Below are 19793 nucleotides of genomic sequence, written 5' to 3' on the forward strand. Positions count from 1 at the left end.
CATGGCTCTTTATTAGCCTGAAATCTGTGCATCAGCAGCCCTCAAACAGAAAGCAAAACTGATTTCTGAAGCATTTTTATTAATTCTCGTTATATAAAATTCACCCAAGAAATGGTTACAACCAGACTATTATGAAATGAAGCCTAGCTTAAGTTATAGATCCATTCAATTAAAAGTTAGGGCCAAGCATAGAGAGGAAATGTTTTAAACAAACATGTTGTTGCAGAACACAGGCTCCTGGAATGAAGCAGCAGGAGAACAGATGAGAAATTAAAAAGGGCCACAGGCAATGTTCTCAGTATGCATTATCATATCTGGTGGTGCTTGAACCAAAATACGGGAAGGTGTTGGATATAATAACCCTGAACATGTTGAGAGAAACGGGTGCACAGGGGACAGGCGGGAGGAGAGAAGAGGAGCACAATAAAGGAATGGCTTTAGAGGCTGAGGTGAGGAGAGAGAGAGGTAGGCAGGGAGGGGATAGAGGAGGAGAAAGGCAGGCAGCAGGCAGAGAAGAAGGGTGATGTCACCCCTAACAGGCAACCAATGAGAGTCAGGGAGGAGAGGGAGAGAGCGCGGCCAAAGGAGGGTGTGTTTTTCTACCACTGCAGCATCAGCAGAGAGGAGAGAGGGGGCACACTCACTTCCATAGCAAGGAGGAAGAAAAGGCTCAAGCAGATCAGGAAGAGAGGGAGGGAAAAAAAAGGGCGCAAAGAACCACCAGCAGACAGGAGCATCACTCTGAGGGTAAGAGGATCTTCTTTAGATTGGAGGGAATAGATTGTCATTAAAGGATACTGAGCAATGGGGACGTGTGGCGACAGGAGGAATGAGGTTGTCAGGTGGAGGTTGCTTGTGGCATCTCACCTTTGCCTCATCTTCTGTGGCTAACCTCCACCTGCTTCATGGAAATAACTCTAACAGCCTTTTCCTTTCGTTGCAACTGTAGTTTTTCCGTTTTGTGTCATTTAAAAGAAGACCTTTTCATGTATGTTCATTAAAACTCAGTTAAAGTCAAATTTGATTTACTTGCAAAAAAATTAATAAAACTCTAATGGAAAAATATACTTATGTCTGGAGTCACATTCTACTTTTATTTTGAATAACAAGCTGTATTGCAGTGTCTAAACGTTGCATTCAAAATATCGCATGCAACAGGGTCTCGTCTGACATTAATATTAAGCACTTTGGTGTGTTATTAACTGTTGTAACAACAAGATAGTATCTGTCTGTCTGTTATTTCTGTTTAAAGCCATCTCATATTCACTTCCTTGTCCACAATATGCAGAAAGTTGAGAAACGTGATAGTCAGAAAACTAGATGCAACATGATGCTGACAGGTTTCTGTATTGTTTGATGCATTGATCTGTTTCTGATCTGGTTTATCGGTGTGCATTTATAACAGCATAGAAGCTGTAAAAATATAAACAATCAGAATACTTGGAAAACTGGATGTAATTCTTGAATTCTTAAAAAAATCCTTCTTTTTTTTTTTGCAGTTTTAATGTAAATCAGTTTTTCTTCTCCCCTCCCCCAGCTAATAGCTGCATGGCTCAATGTTAAGTACAGCCCTTGATTGCAATGCGCTGTGAGGAATTTCACTGATGCAGAGGATAGTACTCTGCTATAAGCACAGCTGAATGTACATCCTATCTTCTGTGCAGGACCTAGTTGTCAGGGCAACATTTCCTTAACGACAAGGTAGGGAGGCAACAGAAAAGAATAAACTAAAATCACTAAAAGGAAGCAAGAAAAGATTGAGATATCAACAGGAGAGGGTAAATAAGAGAGACATTCAGTCTGACAGAGCTACAGAAGGGAAAAAGGGTGGGGCACGGCACGCAGCAGACGGTGGAGGTGTTCCACAGCAAAAAGAGGAAGTCACCTGGCTGTATGCTTCATAGATACCTGCTGTCAGTTGCTACATCCCGTCAGATTTCTTTTTCACAGACATAAAAGAAGAATTACACCTGTTTTGTTAATAATGCAGATAGCTGTTTTGTCTGAAGCACTTGTTTTAAGCTGTGTGGGTTCATACCATGATAGCAGTTATCTCTCTAGTGTTTGGTGGGTAAATTGAGCACAAACTTGTCTAATTGTGTGATAATTAAAAAAACAGCAAACATCATGCCACTGCATGTTTGAGCTTCCGAGGAGCTCTTCCGCTCCCTGCATATGACGGTTGACTGCAGCTTGTCCCAGATGAACCCCCCTCCAAAGGACTGGAGGAAACGGGAATGCCCTAAACCCGACAATGACTTGTTACCATCTGGGCAACATCCATAAACATGCAGGACACAATAGATGAAGATGCAGCTGCTCCTGCTGCTGAATGGCGCCTTATAGTCAGTGAGTCAGTTTTTATAGAGCCTCTGTGATGCCCCTGAGACCCACTGCTGGTCATATTATCATACCATTTAATGCTGAGGTTTGTGTGGCAGTGGCAGCTAAATCTTTAGGCCGTCATGGGAAATGCTGGAGAAGCAGTGATTCTGTTGTTGGCACAGCGTGGTTTGGAGTGTATGATCACCCATGCTACAGTATGATGCAGAATGTAATCTCCACTCTGACACTGAAGTGTTCCATCAAAGAGATGGATGGAAACCAGGATTTATGTGAAGACAGAAAAAGAGGAGGAATTCAGCGAAGAACAGAATGAGGAGGAGGGCAAGGAATCATAAAAAAAGATGGACAGCAATCGGCTTTATCAGTAAGCTAAACAAGCTGCTCTTTTAAAATGCTTGTAACAGAGATGTACAAATCAGAATATTGCGGCTGAGTACTAATCTTGGGTTTTTGCATTGCATTCACCTGCTAATTGCAAATAGGCTTAAAAGCTGTTTCTTTCCCAGACATTCAACAGCAGGTCAGTTTCATGACCAATCATTGGCTGTTCTCTATGTAGCTGCATCATGCCACATCCCCATCCACATATATCTTTTAACAGCTATAAGTGATCCACTTTTCCCCATGACATGTTTTACAATTAAATTCTTTTTAATATTTTATCTATTCTTTCTGTGTTACATTTATACAGTATGCATTCTGGGTCTAGACAAAATGTCATTATGGGTCTATAATCAAAATAAATATTCTTCATTTAAATACTGAATTTAGCCAGTTTACATTTTTTATGAAGAGATGTATAATTTAATAATATATATGAAACAAGAATTTGTATAGTTATCCTACTGTTAGAGTCTGCGATAGTACAGAAGACTCTACATTCTGACCGTAAATCTGAGATTTCCAAAAGGATGTCCTGAAATCTAGGAAATACAAAAGTTTAAAGCTTTAAAGGATGCAATATTCCTTTATCTGTTTCTATTAATTCCATTATCTGCTTAAAGTCTCTGTTTCTCTCTCTCTTCCTGTCTCTCTTTTTTCTCTCTCACAGAATTAGGAGCGGACAGTAAACAAGCAGCCTGAAAAGAGTAAAACCTCTAAAAATATGCTGCAAATAAATAGTTATCTTACTAAAAGACCCAAACAAGGACTTCTCTTCTTCTTAAAATAAATGAAAAATATATATTCATGATAACCCCATGCAATGCTTGGATAAATCTTTGTATTTCTGCCTGAAACTGAAACTGGTTGTGAGAGTTGGTGTTACACTGGCAAATCTGGACCAATCTACTTCTAAAAGGTGCAGTTTGGGGTCAGGGCAGGTCAGGGCAGCACTGGCTGCCACCTGCTATAACTACGGGACATCTGTGTTAGCCATCCTGCTTATCAAACGCTTATACATGAAAACACACAGAAACAGAGCCGAGGCACACGATGTCAGCAACACAAACAAAAAACTCTCCAGAGATCCAGTGCACCAAATTATACATTCTGTGATATTTCTTCTCTGCCCTGATTACTTAGGCGTCTGTGAATGATCAAACCACACATTCAGCAGTAACAGGGGCATTCTGCTATTAAAGCAATAGTTGCATAACACAGGGTTATAGATGGAGAGCTTTCTCTGTCAACAATAATACTCTCATTACTATTTTTACTTTCTTCTTGAATTTCCTTTGAGGATGATAGCTGCAATTTCAAACTCTAAAGTGATGGCTCTGAAGTTAACTTTTTTCTGGAACCTGTCATTGTAATTAATCTCTAGGATCCATATGCATCTACAGGATGCTGTCAAACTAAGGACATAGCCCCCCCCTCTGCACCTTGCAGCTTGGCTTTTTGATATAGATTTGTGCAGAAGGTAGTCAGCCCCTGGATGTCAAGCATGGGATCATGTCGACATGCTGTCAGGGTTTGGTGCAGAATACATTGTGTTGATTTAGGGAGCTAAGGGTCAGGTGGATTGACAGGCAAGCCTCAGTAAATGATTAGAGGGAATACAGGAGAAAGGAAGCCAGAAGGAGGGGTGATCGAAATGTGCAACAGTGACATGAGGAAATCCCTTAAAAAGAACATTTTAAACCTTAATAAAAAGCTGTTACAGCCTTATACTAATTTTAAATCCTAAATACCCTGATTTACATTTAGTTTATTCTAAAAAATAGATCAGTATTTATGCAGTGAGGAAAACATTGAGATCTTAATCAAAACAGTGACTCATATTAGCCAAACTAGAAGCAGGGCTGCAGACAAAGACTCATAAATTAAATCCTGTTTAACCTGTGATAGGATCCTCAAATAGAGGCATCATGTATGGAAACACATTTAATTAATCAGAGTGAACTACCTCATCAGCTTTAAAATGAGAAAACTGCAGCTGAGACATAGACACTGCTTAAAACCAGCTAAAAGATTAATTAATGTCAAATTATTAACAAAACCAGAGGCTTAAGACATTGGGAATGATTCTCAATGAAGGACTCTTTTGCAAAAATGCAGTTTCTTAAAAAAAGAAATTCATGCTGGGATGCAACAAAACAATAAAACTGCACATTCAATATAAATTTATGGATGACAGGGAATTCCATATGTGACATTCTGTTTGCCGCTTTGACAACAACCTCATTCTTTTTTTCTGTGTCTGACAAAATTAAATCTTTGTTTCAGTCACAGAGAGAATTCCCCTCAGTATCATTTTCTCTGGTCAACCACAGTCAACTTTATCAAAGAGGCTTTATTGTCCAAAACACTGACTATAATTAGACTGAACAGATTCTGTGTCTCATAAATGACTACGTCTGTTGTTGATAGTCATTTTTTTCTGTATACAGTATTTGTCTAGAAAGGATCAATAACCATTCATACAGGCCAACAGCTGACTGAATGAAATATGCATCAATTAAAGCTTTTAGTTTGTGGAGTTCATTTATAAATAATTGCTTCTGATGACTAAATAACATGAGCTAAATGGCCTTTGGATAAATTTGCTATTAAACTGGAGTTTTTAAACCAGTGTCACAGAGAATCATTAATTCTCCCTCTTCAACATCTGGGCATTAAAGTTTCTATCAAGTCACCAAAGCAGATTTATGAACCGAGTAAAAACTTATTATACTTTTTCATTAATAAAACCTTAAAATGACCACAGGCACATTTAAAACAACCAGTTGTTTACAATCTGCCAAAACACAAGTTAGAAGGCATGGTGTTTCATCCAGTTAAAAATATAAACTTTGTTCCTTGACTGAAGCTTCCAGAATGCTAATAAATCCTAAAACCAGCTTTTAAGTATACGAAATATTTATCATTGGTTTGAGAGACTAATTTGGAAATCTTATCTTGTTGGAAAAAAACAAAAAAGAAAAGAAAAAGAAAAACAAAATTGAATACCCCAATTAATTTAGAGCATAGGTTGGCTTTAGTAATACTCAGAAAAAAAAATGTTGGTGTCAACCACTAACAGAGAAGATTAGGTAACAGTTCTAAAATATGAGTTTTCTAAATGCCATTGCTTGAAAAATACAGGAGAGAGAAGAGCCAGAGTTCCAATGTTGGGAACTTAAAACAGAAACTAAAGGTGCTGTGAGAGTCCAATGTTATAAATTAATAGGGATTCTCTGATACCACTTTTTCATTTCAAATCCAATATCACTGTTGAAGATATAAGTATTGATAGATGCCCATACTGAATGATTTGAAGCAGTATCAGTGCGAATAATATATAGTTTTATACTTATTTCCTAATGTGGAAAGTCATTAAAAGATTAATGGAGGGAGATTACTCAAAAAGAACTTTAGACAAAAAATATTTTTGAAAGATTATGACCCATTTATTATCAACCAGTACAGGAGGTTACATTAATAGATAGAAGTATGGGTAAAAGTGCCTCTTTAACCATGTTGATATTGGAGATTTTAAATGCAGACTATAATATACCAAGATTAGCTTTTTGCCTGATCTTACATCAATTTCCCATATCTATATCGGATATTGGCTAACATCTTCTGTGGTTTTAGTGTAGTTTTCGTTACTAAACAGAAAAAGGCTAAAAAACTGTGTGAAAATAAGTGTGTGGAAGTAAGTGTGTGAAAATTGAAGTGAAAAAATTGTTTATCATTGCATTTGTCAGTATGGTAAGGTATATTTGATTTGAAGTATTCTACGTTATTTTGAATGTTGAAAATATTGTGTTCATTCAGAAAATTGACATTCAACTTTTGTGTGTAATGAAACAAAACCTGACCAACTGAAACTCATCCACCTACCAACAAGCAATCTTTGTGGTTAAAGACAAAATATAACAGAAAATAAGTCCAAGCCATACCTTGATTATAAAGGTGTTTTTCTGTTTGGACTTATTGGCAAACATTAAGGTTTTAATTGTTGAAAAAGTTAGAGAATGGCTGTATAATCTTAAAGCACCTCTATGGAAAAGCAGGTTTATGGCTAATCCTGTTTGATCAGCCTTTATCCAAACCACATAGACTTGTAATCTTCTTCAAGGCAAAAAAAAGGAAAAAAATGCGTGTCTTAATATTTAATTTGTAATCAACAGTAGTATCATGAAAAAGCTAATATATCATAATCTAATCTTATAGATCTATTAAACAGCATTGACAGAATCTTTGACACCATTGGGACTCCCTTGGGAAGTTACCTGTTATTACTCAGCTCTGATTTTCATCACTTTTCACAGAGTGTTTCATTATAGGGACATTGGTTTACTAATTTATTGATTTGTTTCTGAGACCAGCTGCATTTTTAATGAAACCAAGGGTTTACTATATCACTGCAGCAGTGGTGCGTTGCTCTATGTTTTACAACACTGGTGAGGTTTTGAGAAGGGCTTTCAGTTCTTTTGTAAGTCCTTATCTATCTGTAGTGCATTTATTTTCTGCACTCCCCACCCTCAACCCCTTTGAAAATATAAATCCTCCTTTGTGTCCTTGGAGACTTTTATGGCTCACTTTTTTGTGCCGAGTCTTAGATGTAAAAAACGGTTTTATTGGGACTATCGGCTGGCCTCCATCCAATAAAGTGCAGCAGCATTATGTGCAAATAAATGTGCTGATCACACACCATGGGTCATCGTGGAACATTTTAATGAAAAAGTGGAGAGCTGTTTCTGATCAAAGCTGATGGTGTTTATCTTAAAAATCCATTTATATTTTGGAATTAAACTCTTAGAGTCATAATATCTGGACGTGTTTTTTTTTTTAATGTTCCCTTAAGGAATAAACTGGATTACTTATACGACAGTATTTAAAAAGTTGGGAAATTAGAATTTCAAAGAGTGAACTAGGCTGATCCAATCCCAGCCATGCAATAAACAACAAAAAAATAATCCAATATAATTCTGAAAACTACAGCACATTCTTCATGAGTAAAAACAACAGAAAACCTGTGTCCCCTGAGTGTTATGTATCCACCTTAATGGCTTTCTTATTAAGTGTGTTTGCATAAAAATGTATTGATTGTGGTTTTTCTTGGCACTTCCCCACTCTAGAATTAGACCAGCCATAACAAAAACAGATGGGGCATAATACTCACAGCCACAGTTACACTGACACAGCATCCTCCAGTTGGAGCTGTAAGAAACAAGCTGTCTGGTTCTGTCTCCTTTCTGTGTCTCGATGTGCTGTTGTGACTGGAGGTTCTTGCCGGCAGTTTTTATCTGCTGTGTCAGCCATGATGTATTCATTAGCAATGGGATTATGGAGCGTGGGAATGGATCACGTTTGGAGTGGGTTGTAATCCCCATACACTAGCTTAATTTAATCTCACCTACTGTGCCATCCTATTATACAGTGCACCCTCCACAGGCATGCATGTGCTGGCTAGGGGACTGCAGACTAGGGGGCAGACAAGGTTAAAACGGGGTAATGTCAGAGATGAGGACTGCATTCAAAGATAGGAGTCAGCGAGGAAAGAACTTTAAACAAAACAATAAAAACTGCATTAGAATTAGAAACTCCATTAGTTTTATATGAAGGAGGACATATCTAGCCTGCATCTTAATGTAACTGCATCACATGATATGAATGCAGAACAATTGTATAAAAGCTTAGAAGATATCAAGCACTATCTTACTATCCCCACTTAGTCTAGCCTTAGTGCCTTTAACACTTTTTAATTTTTTTCAACAGTCACAAGCTTCTGTGTATTGCATAAATTTAAAAGAGAACATGATTGCTGAGAAGAGGAAAAAATGATACATGATCCTCAAAAAAATGCAATGTAAATACTAACTTACAGGCATTGGAAGTTACTAAATCATTCAGATGTTACATGGAGTTTAAAAGTGAATGGGAGTGTCTGCATAGTGTTACTTCTGCAGTGTAGTTTCTAAATGTTTTTAAAGATGATCTATCATCCAGTCTTACATTCTAGAGGTATTTGTTTTCCTTGCTTGTACTGAAGGGAATCATGTCTGCGCGACTATTCTTGCAAGCTTCCTCTGACTCTGTGTTTTCTAAATCAGGTCGGTGTTGGATTTGTTTGGGTTCTCTCTCTGAATTCATTAGACGTAATTGTGCATAAAATAACCCCACACAAACCCAACTGTATGAGACCATCGTCAGATCTGACATGTTGTCGAACCGCAGTGGTGAGGTACCTGCACCTGTGTCTACGTAGCCTTTGTTATGTCCTTTTGACGTTGGGATGTGGCAGGGGGCACTAAGGAGGCATCTGGGGTGAGGTTTCTTGTCAATGGGAAGAGACGATGAATAGGGTAATCCCTCTGGGAGAAAACACAGGAGCAACAAGAAGAAAGAAAACAGAGGGGTGCAGATGTCAGGAGAAGGCAGTGAGCAAAAACAAACCCCCAGGAGTTAAAGATGCTGGAGAAAACAGACAGAGGGGTCCGGACACCGCTAATGAGCTTAATGAGGTAATTATAAACAGTAGCAAATGCTTAATCCTCCAGGCCTCACAGAGAAAGGTTTGCTGCTGAGAGAATTAAAGTGCTTTTTTTTTATCAGTAGCCATTTAACAGTCTTGATAGAAGCATTAAAGTTGATTCCTGCCCAGAGCCAGAGTTAGGAAGTATTAGAGAGCAGAGGAGGACAATGTGGGAAGATAAAGAGGTGATTAGGAGGGATGGGAGAGCAAAGATGTTGTGTTGATTATCACAGTATTAACTTCTGAGGCAGAGGCATGCCTCCAGTAGTCAGTGACAATCTTTTTCTCTGTGCTTTAGTTGTTCATCTTTATACTACCGTAAGTGTTTTCCTCACACCCAACTACACCTGTCCCTTTAATGTTTGCCTAATGTTAGCACTGTTTTAACAGTTATTAAAGCACAGATGAAGAGCGTAGTAAAGTATAGTGACAAGGATTGTAGCTGTGCACTCTGTTCATAGCAGGATTTGATTCATTGGTCACAACAGATGTCAAAAATACTCGCTTCACCTTTGAGTGCAAAAAAAAGTCTCTGATTTCCATTTGTTCTTCAATAATCTTCTGTTTATCTGAGAACAGGTCTTATTCCTAACATCTTCCACCAGATTTAAGATATTTCCTAGGTTCTTCTACCACTGGGACACTCCTAAAAAAACTGAAAGCGTTGGACATACTGTAGGAGGCATCCTGATGATGTACCCAAACTACATCAGCCTAGCCTATCTGGGATCTTTGGTCATAATCCATGACTCATAAATTCAACATTCTGCCAGCAGGTGCGGAAAGTAACAAAGTACATTTACTTCTTTACTGTACTTTTTTTGAGTGTCTTTACTTTACTTGATTGATTTTTTGGGGGTACTTATAACTTTCACTCCTCTACCTTATATATATTATATATTGTTATATATTGTACTTTCTGCTTCATTAAATTTCAAGGAAGCTGCTGGTTCCTTCTTACTTTTAGCTGAGCTTAGCTTTGTAATCATCTGTTGCTGTTTTTCTTCTTGTAATGTCATTTCAGCATGTCAGATAGCCTTTAAGACTGAGTGTGGAAACCACTGTTTTAGAGATTTGCATGACATTCCACAAATGTGAGAAGCTCAGGGCAGATATTATTAGAAGTTTATAGATTTTATTAAGGCCTTACTTGTTGCCATTTGGCCAAGTTGTTCAGTTGGATGAATTCTCAAAGCTGGTTGTTGTTTCCTTGTGGTAATAAATTTAACAGTAAACCTCTATTTAATAGTGAAAATGTGAGGAGAGTCAAGGCACTCCTTTTTTGTTTTTGATTTGTTTTTAAATAAGAAATGATATTCAAAATAGATGTCCTCATTTTTTTCATGCATTTTATGCTGAATTGGTAGCCGGTGGTTTTACACATCAAAACCTCAGTTGGTTTCTGAAAGTTACAAGATTTTGTAAAATTACTTAGAAATGTACAGGTATTGGAATTTTTTTTTTTTGCATTTTTGAACACTTAAGTACTTTTAAATGCATGTACTTTTGAATACTTAAGTATTTTCAAAAGTGAGTACTTCAGTACTTTAACTTGAGTAGATGTTAAGTGGAGTAAGATTTGACTACTAGTATCAATACTTTTACCCAAGTACTACTGTTGAGTACTCCGTTTACCACTGACCACCAGTAAATTAAGAGCTTTGCTTCTTGGTTTGGTCTTTCTTTACATCGGCATGGTAATGTGTTGAAGAGGTTTGTGTGCTTCTAACAGCCTGTTTGCTATGTTGTCCAGTGCCCAGGTCCCTGGTAGGGGCTTCCATTGGCTATTGGTGTACCTCACCCAAAACAGGAGACCAAGCAGAGCAGCAAGAGCCATAGGTTAACCCCTGGAATCTTGGGTTGAGGTAGGCTCAGCATTAAATACTTCAGTAATCCACAATGGTGAGCTAGAAACCGAGACCTGGATTTCATTTTTGTTACAGTCAAGGGGTTTTCAGTATCTGACAGGATGGACTAATCTATGTATGTATTTCTTTGTTGCGTAGCTGGGACGAGTTGCTACAGTGCTTTTGTGGTGTCCTATATAGGAAGCAGTGGCATCAGCATGTTTTAAACTCAGCTATCATGGGATAGAGGATGATTTAGATATGTGCCACTGTAGCGGGGGATTTGGTGTGCCAGTGTACGGCACATAAAGTTGTGTATCTGTGTAAGTTAAGCTGCTTGTAAGCCTGACTGTGGGAGTACTCATAAGTGCATTAACTGCAGTGCTTAAGCATTTTGTTTTATGTGATCAGTAGAACTAATAACATAAGTTGTCAAAGCTTGTTGGCTCAGTTCTCTGTGAAAATCTCATTTGGTTTTCCAGCCACAGGCAAAGGTCACCGTATTATTCCCCACTCTGCTATGGCTTACCTTTCTGCATCTGATTTTCCTCCAGTTTCTTACTAGAATTTGACACAAAGCCTTTCTGGCATCTGAAAACACTGTAGAAACGTTTTAGGGGGAATAAGGTTTGACTACAGCAGCTGGGCCTAACTTTGAGTTCTTGTTTAAGCAGTAGCTAAATATATACAGTATAAATACTTGAAATAAATGTATGTTTGCAAACAGTATTTTTACAGTATTTTGCAATTACTTATAAAGTTTGGAATTTTAAGGCAAGTTTAAGTTATGACTAATGTCTCTAAGCTTTCTCATAGATCAAGTTCCATGTCTTTTACTGCTATTCACACACGGAATTAATGCTTTTTATTTAGCCATAAATGCAAAACTGTTATAGGTTACAAAAAATATTCTTAAACTTAATTAACACAAGAGCATTTGATGTATCTTTGACAGATAAATAAAATCAAAACTGTTGTGGATTGTTTTGAAAAGCATTATCTTATTGTATGTACTCCAATAAAATAAATATGCAATTGTGTTTAAAGAAAACCACTAGAAATTTGTTAACTGTTTTTTTTTTTTTGCTAAATTCTTTTATTTCTCTAACAGGAAGTGCTTTTATTTTAGTGAGCCAAGAGAGTCTCTGAAATAAACCAAATTATGAGGAAGAGAATAACTATTATTAAGAGAGTGATGATTTAATGCAGAGTTCTGTTTGACCGTTTGTCCATTGTTAGGACGAACACCTAAAAGTCCATGATTTGAGAACCTCCTGGTTCAATAGAGAAGGCTAAGAATCTAATTCCAGAGTATGTGCACCCTTTACCTGTAAGTATTTACTTAATGGAGGCGTTGAATGAAAAACAAACTATGAAATCGCTGTACATTTCTTTTACTACTGATAAAACTTACAATCAAGCAAATACATTTTTCCTGGACATCAACATGAGAAACTGTAAATTGTACACACAGCACTAATAAGCTATTGTCATTTGTTTAACTTTACCTTTATTTGCACTGGATAAAGATTCAATAAGCCCAAAGCAACAAGTCCAAGGAGTCCCCAAGGCCATAAAATCCTTGAAAATTGTCTCGGGGTTCTTGTCTCTTTTTTGTGTAGATAGACCTTTTTTTATAAGTGATACGGTTTAAAAGAAATGTATAATTTGGCAAAACTACAATAGCAATACCATTAAAATGATGTGTACTCTATTATAATTTGGATGTGTAAAGGAAGTATGTGTGGGTAGGGCACCAAAAGTAGCCTTTATTAAGGGGGTCCTACATCATCTTTAATCTAACACTGCAGATGTGTTGTTTTTAGTGTTTATATAAGACCCTATGAGGATGTAGAGCTGAAGAAAAAGCAGAGCGAGGGAGTTGGTGAGCAATAAAGCTCCTTAAAACAATATAAATATAGAGGAGATGCAACTGCATCATAACTTTTTTTTTAGATACACTGCTAGACTGTCTTCAGGGACAGAAAATATAAAGCTTGTCACTTTCTTTAAATGTCTGACTGAGGATGACGCACACTAAGACTGAAGCAAAAACAGTCTGGGTGGAACAGGTTGCCTATTTAGCCTCTTTCATATTGCGCCTTGCTGGGAAATTGGAATGCGTTGCGGAAAATGTCACGCCCTTGATCTCTTTGTACCTCAACACAGTGCTGCTACGTGGATTTAGTTTGAGCTGCGTCGACACGTGGGGACGGTGCGGTGGGGTGGAGGGTTGTGGGAGATTTATAGAAATGGGGGGTCTGCTGCAGAAACAGGGCTGTAGGCCTCAGATAACACTACAGTCTTTGATGGTGCCTGGCCTTTCTCTGCTGGAGAACACAAGCTGCTCTTCCACAAACGCTTCCTCACCGCAGATCCTATTGGTCATGATTTGATTTCGTTACGGCGCAAAACTGGCTTCCTGATCATAATGATAACAGATGTGATGGGAGTTAGAGAGCCACTTAGGGCTGAGGGACTATATTGATGCACTGCCAGCTGGCAAGTTTCCCCTCGGATTGACCTCCCTCTCTCCAAATTCAGAGAGGTGGATGTTAGAGGTTGATAGAATGCTACCTGTAATTAAGTTGATTATTATCTTGGCCATAAATGAGGTGCAGTGTAGGGTTGATGTGTTCTACAAGCTTTTCTTGAAAATAATCCTGCAGCAGGAGAGAGAAAAGAGAGGGGAAAAGTGGTGCTCCATACTAATAGTGAAAGACAATCAGCAGGGACCAAAGAATAGAGAGCACCAGTGAAAAGATAGACAGGAGTGCAAATAAAAGATAGAAGCTCGTCAAAGTCAGCAGTCAGAAAGGAGAAACTTTCAGCAGCGTGTAGACATAAGAGGAAAAAGAGAGCGATGGGGAGTGACAAGGAGATGGAGGTGCAGGAGACAAGAGATGAAGGTAAAGTGTAGATCTATGACAGTGCCAGAGATGGAGATGGGGTGGAGGGGGGATATTTGCCGTGTGCGGCTGAGCTGGAGTCAGGAGGTTGTCATGGTGATTGGGAGGTGAGAAAGGAGAGGGGATGCGTACAAATCAACACACACATGGGCTGACACATGCTACCACCAACAAAATGAGTCATGCATAACAACACTAAATCGTCACACCCCAAGTAAACACTCACACACACACTGGCTGTGTGTGCTGGTTAAATCCGAACCCAGGGGCCACATCACCATGCAAACTCTGTTTCCCTCGTCTCCCTTTTTCCTTTTATTTTCTTTGAGCAACATTTGAATGGCAGGCAAATCTTCTTAAATTTACTCCCCTGACTTGATTATTAACCCAAACCAGCAGTCTGCAGTTGTATGCACCTGTGTTTGTGTGTGAGTGTGTGTGGAGGGCTGCTGGTAAGTGTTTACATATCTGACATTTACAGTGGATTTGGTTGGCAAGCTGTTGAGGCGAGCTGCTTTTCATACCTGGTTTGATTTACAGTATACCTTAATTGGTCCAGCCATTTTTTTTCCTGCTCTTATCCAGCCATGGTTCCCTCTAGGAGGGATATCCAGACATCCCTTTCAGTGCAATCCTCATCCTTGGTGATTTCTTAGGTTTCATTTATGCAAGAAAGAAATTAAAGAAATATAGTTGCTTCACTAGGTTCTAGACCTCTTTTCTCTGTGAGATATACCTCAAAGGGAGGCTCTTTCTGTTTAGATGTCAGTGCCACTTCAGGTGACTGCCTTTAATGCAGAAGAGCAGTGCTCTGACTCAAAGCATCCATGCAGACACCATAAACTCCATCTCTAAGGGTGAGCCCAGCCATTGAATAAACAAACCTTTTTTTTTTGCTTGTTGTACTACAGAATTTTTGGTCTTGTTAATTTTCTCCTATTCCAAGAGAATAAGACAAACTTTATTGTCATTTTGTTTACACCGAGTTTATACAAAACGAAATTTAGTTTTGTACAGCTCTCATGGCATTTCCATTTTCTTAAAGTGGGAGAAAAAAACATGGTGCTAAAAACCCCTGCATTGATATGATCAGTTTGATGCAGAGACTGTGACAGAGTTTTTTTCAACATTCAGCTTTTTTTCAGTTTTTCAGATTTTGTTTTCTGAAGATTCAGCTTTCTGAATTTTGGCAGTGGGGAAGAAGCTGTTTTGAAATCTACTGGACCTCCATTTAATCCTGTGAGGATTCCTTTGTAATATTACGGGCTCAGGACACGCAGCGCTGGGATGAAATGTCTTTTATGGAGGAAAGAGGAGCCCCGATGATCTTCTCTGCTGTTCTCACCACCCTTCTCACCTTCTTCCAGTCTGAGGCGCTGCAGCCTCCACACCACACATTGAGGCAGCTGGTCAAAACCCTCTGTATTGTGCTTCTGTAGAAGGTCGTGAGGATGGATGGGGCAGGTCGGCTCTCCTCATCCTCTGCAGGGAGTACATGCACTTTTGTGCCCCTTTAACCAGAGAGGCGGTGTTTACAGTCCAGGTGAGGTTCTCTGTGATGTGCACCCCCAGGAATTTGGTGCTGCTGACCACTTCTACAGCTGTGCTGTTAATGAGTGGTGGAGCGTGGTTAGGCCAGTTCTTCCTGAAGTTGACGTTGATCTCCTTCGTTTTTTCCACATTCAGGATCAGGCTGTTATCTCTGCACCACTTCAGCAGCTGCTCCACCTCCTCTCTGTAGTCCTGGTTGTTGTTGTCATCAGAGGTATTCTGTCCAACCCAGACTGATTGAGTTGAAACATACATTGTTGTTTAGTTAATTAATCACTGTGCTTTTAGCTCAGGTATTTACTTCATTACAACAAAAGAACTTATGATTTAATAACTTTTATTATTAAACACAAGAACAAAACTCTCATCTGCCTCCTAACTCATGCTACCGTCACCAGTAAACAAGACATTAAGATACCTCAAATTCTAGATCGAGGCAAAGACTGATCCCTTTACTGTAAGGAATAATCACCTTCTTGCGGTTTACTGAGAACCATAACTTCTGATGTAAAGGAAGGAACCCTCAACCAGGTATTCTCTCATTCAGCTGGAGCTCCTCTAGAGCATGCTAGAGAAATTTGGGAAATTCATATGGAAACATGAGAAATCGACTTCCTACAGGGTGAGATAAGCAGACAAAGCAATAAAGAACTACAAAATGCAAACACAGTAGGAAAAAAAAGATTTCCATTTATTACAGAAGAATCAATATAACAGTTAATTGAGATTGTCAAGCCTCTTATCGAAAGTGGGTTTAATTAGAGACGTGCTAAGGCCAAGAATTTATTGCTCTGCACTTGATGAAATTCATTTAAACATGCCTACAAAACAATCACTAAATCATGATCTGTTATTTATTTATTTATTTTTTTCAGTACATCATTACTTTAGGGTTCTTTAGGATAACTTTTATTTGTTTGATGGAAGAAGCCTTTAACAATGTCATGTGTAACTCCTGCATGTGGCAACAAGCCCAATACAGCAAGAAAAAAAAAAAATCTAGCCACTTTTCCAGAGTCGTTAAGCCACTGGAGCCCTCCCATGCAAATGTTTTACCAAAGAATTGATTGACCTTCCTCTTTAGCAGCTCATTTCCCTGAAGCTGTTGAAAAGATTGAATTACATTGAACCAAAGACAGCCTTCACAGAAGTATGCTCTTAAACTGTATGTCACAGTTTTATGGAAAAAGAAAGTTATCCAAGTAAACCTCCTAATGGTTTGAAATCAGTTATAATTGACTTCCTGCAGTTATGTCAAACGTTATATTAAACCTAACTACAGATACACTAATCTGCATTTTTAGCCCTTGTCTGACATCTGATTGTGTAAAGATTGAACCTGCTGGTGCAGAATTTGACCTTTTATGATGATTCTTTAAGAAACACCAGATTATAATGCTTTTTATTTTGTTGTGTGCAAATGTTGATGCCTGGTGCAGCAAGGCTGGTAATCCCAACGTATCTGTTTGTAGATAAAGGTGGCAATCATTTCTCAAGAGGTTTTTTGGAGGGGGAGTTCCAAAAATGAATTGCATGTCAACAGATGGTAAAATACAATCGAATTCCCAATTCAGAAATATCTGATTACTACAAGGGCTCATTTTGTTAAATAGTTTGGAAATTGTGTGTGCTTTATTCCACCATTTTTTTCTCTATTTGCAGTCAGTCAACTCCTCTGACTACAAATAGAGAAAAAATCTATTCTTTCGCTCCTCTCACTTTCATCTCTCTCACATACAACGAGGCACCAAAGTGTTTGCAATTGTTAATACCCTTCTCCCCTTTAAAGTCTTCTCAAAAACATAAGAATTAATAAAGAGAGTGGCTCAACAACTGAATTCAGGCACATCTTAGCACATATTTAATGCAGTTTAATGACTATATTAATGAAGTTTCACAATATATATTTTACCAATAATTTTATGAATTTTACAGGGGAGGTTTAGCCTCCCTAGTATGCATTGAGAAATCGACACTGTTTTAAGGTGCAGACTGAATAAAAAGCAGTCAACTTTCCTGTGCCTCATAACGTGTTCATCAAGATATATCAGCTGAATATATAACACCACATTATGGAAAGCCAGACACACTGTAGGGAGTCAACAATGCATTGCTGACATCTTCCCTAATCGTTTCATTGTTGCAGCCGTAGCTTTTCTATAAGACAAATTCTTTCAGTTGTTGATTTGTTGCTAAGGGGACCAAAGGTTACATCCATCCCGTGCCCCTCCCTTCAGGTTATGGCGTGCCTGTTTTCCCTATGGACGTGGCCACGTTTCCATGCGTGTCACATGAGAGGCTGGCAGCTGTGTCCTGTAGCACTATATAGGCCACTTATCACCTGACCCGAGGGACCACTCCCTCCTTCTCTCTAAGGCTGAAGGACTGTCAGCACAGCCCCTCCCAAGACATTCCTACCTGCATCAGGCAGCACTAGCCTCCCCCCACCTGCACACTTCACTTGATGCAACCCAGTCATGCACACAAGTGCACACATGTGCTCCCTTTTATACTTGAAGCTGATCCAACAACACAGTTCCTCTTATGTGCTGGTTTGCATTCAACTCATGCACAGCTGACTTGAATACCAAACTTATGCATAGAAAAAAGAAATCACTGTTGTTGTTTCTATGCTGGTGATTTCTGCTCTTATAAAAGCCTTGGTGTGAAAAAGCATCCATCACAGTGGCCTAGTTCCCCCTAGTCCTGTTTCTGTGTTTGTTGATGCAGCTGATTTGTCATCTCCAGCTGTGTTAAGCTGCTTCATCTAGTTTCAGGGCAAACTCTGGCAGACACTACGCTGATGTTGGGTTCATTTTTTCTTTTTTTACTGGCTCTGCTTTGATCCCCAAAGGCTTTACTAGTTCACACATTTAAAATCGTTTTTCTTCCGTCTGATCTCCCTCTAATTTTTCTCTCTGGGGAGTAAATATCTGCGCTCAAACATGTTCACTGAAGTGGCTTCACTTAGCACACTGTCACAAAGGCAGATGAAGAAAATGAAACTTCAGTGAAGGTCAAAATATTCGTCAATGAGAGAAGGAATACAAGGGGAGCTGTTTGTTTCAAAGGAGAGGGAGAAAAGAAGTGAGGCTGACTGTGAGAGATAAAGAGGGAGAAAGGAATGGCTGAGAGATGGTGCAGGGAGGATGAGTCGAAGCAGGGGGGGTGGAGAAGGTCACTTCTAATAGCTTCTTCCACGTAATTTTATAACGTCATGATTGTCTTTCTTTGGTCGAGCTAACACCATTAACTACCTGCTGTATGGACACTAAACCATTCTGCTACAGTCAGTAGCTTATCTTCTAAGTTACACTCTGTTGGACTGCTTCGAATATCTGACATCATCTGTCTGAGACACAGCAAGTTCTTCCCCGTTCAGTCATTTTTTTTGGTAGTAAGTGGGACCCTTGTGTATTGCATCTATCTTAGAGGATGTTTAGTGTGAGTGGGGGTGTTTGCATGGATGATATTGCTTTATGTTCTACATGACACTCAGAGTATGCCTGTAATTAGGGTACTTTGTGCTGCAGGCACAGAATCTGACTGATGCTGCTGCTAATGATGCAAATGACACCTACAAGCAAGAGAAGCGGCATTAAGAGAGGTTTGGTTCATGAGTGTTTATATGTGCACAAACATTCCTGCTTCTTATTGAGAAGCAGAAATGTTTGATTTCACCTATCATTATTGGTTTTGATGTTTTTGTTTTACTTTGTACAAACAGCCTTAGGTGCGGAACAAAACAAGTCTCAAAACACAACGCTAACTATGTAAGACGTGGAATCTGACAAAACACAGCAGAGATGAGCTAAAATAATGCTTGGTGACACAAAAACAAGACTTGCTGTACACATTTTCAGAGTGCAGCATTCTCTGAATGTTTTCCTTTTCATTTATTTATGTATTCTTTTAATCTTCTAGACAAGATCATTGAAGTTTCACTGAAATTCATCTTTTCGACATCACAACTTTAAAATGCACATAAACATGTTTTTAATGGGCTGGTACTTGGTTAAGGCAAGGATGATGTCACTGTGGCTTTGGGCAAGGTATTTAACAAGTGAAAAACCAAAATTTAAAAACACATCATTTAAAAAAAAAAAACAAGGACTGGATTAACATAGAGAAAATAAAAATTTTATAATTTCAGATATGAGTGTCAAGATAGAGCTATTTCATTTCTTTGTGTGACATTTGTCCTGCTTGAACACTTTTGACACAGTTTCTCAGATT

General features: G+C 38.6%; 1 protein-coding gene across 3 annotated transcripts in view; it reads left to right on the forward strand.

Annotated features, from left to right (window-relative positions):
• The first annotated feature begins 613 nt into the window (after positions 1-613).
• l1cam (L1 cell adhesion molecule) overlaps positions 614-19793 on the forward strand; it is a 55679-nt gene continuing 36499 nt past the window's right edge. For 2 of the 3 annotated variants that reach the window (XM_015377941.1, XM_015377939.1), the window contains exon 1: positions 614-747. The gene's annotated coding sequence lies outside the window, so the exon portion shown is untranslated. Of the gene's footprint in view, positions 748-11003; positions 11116-19793 lie in introns of all 3 variants that reach the window. The other variant, XM_015377940.1, reaches the window with a different exon arrangement.

The sequence above is a fragment of the Cyprinodon variegatus genome, unplaced genomic scaffold (genome assembly GCF_000732505.1).
Source record: "Cyprinodon variegatus isolate N-32 unplaced genomic scaffold, C_variegatus-1.0 Scaffold161, whole genome shotgun sequence".
Lineage (NCBI taxonomy): Eukaryota > Metazoa > Chordata > Actinopteri > Cyprinodontiformes > Cyprinodontidae > Cyprinodon > Cyprinodon variegatus.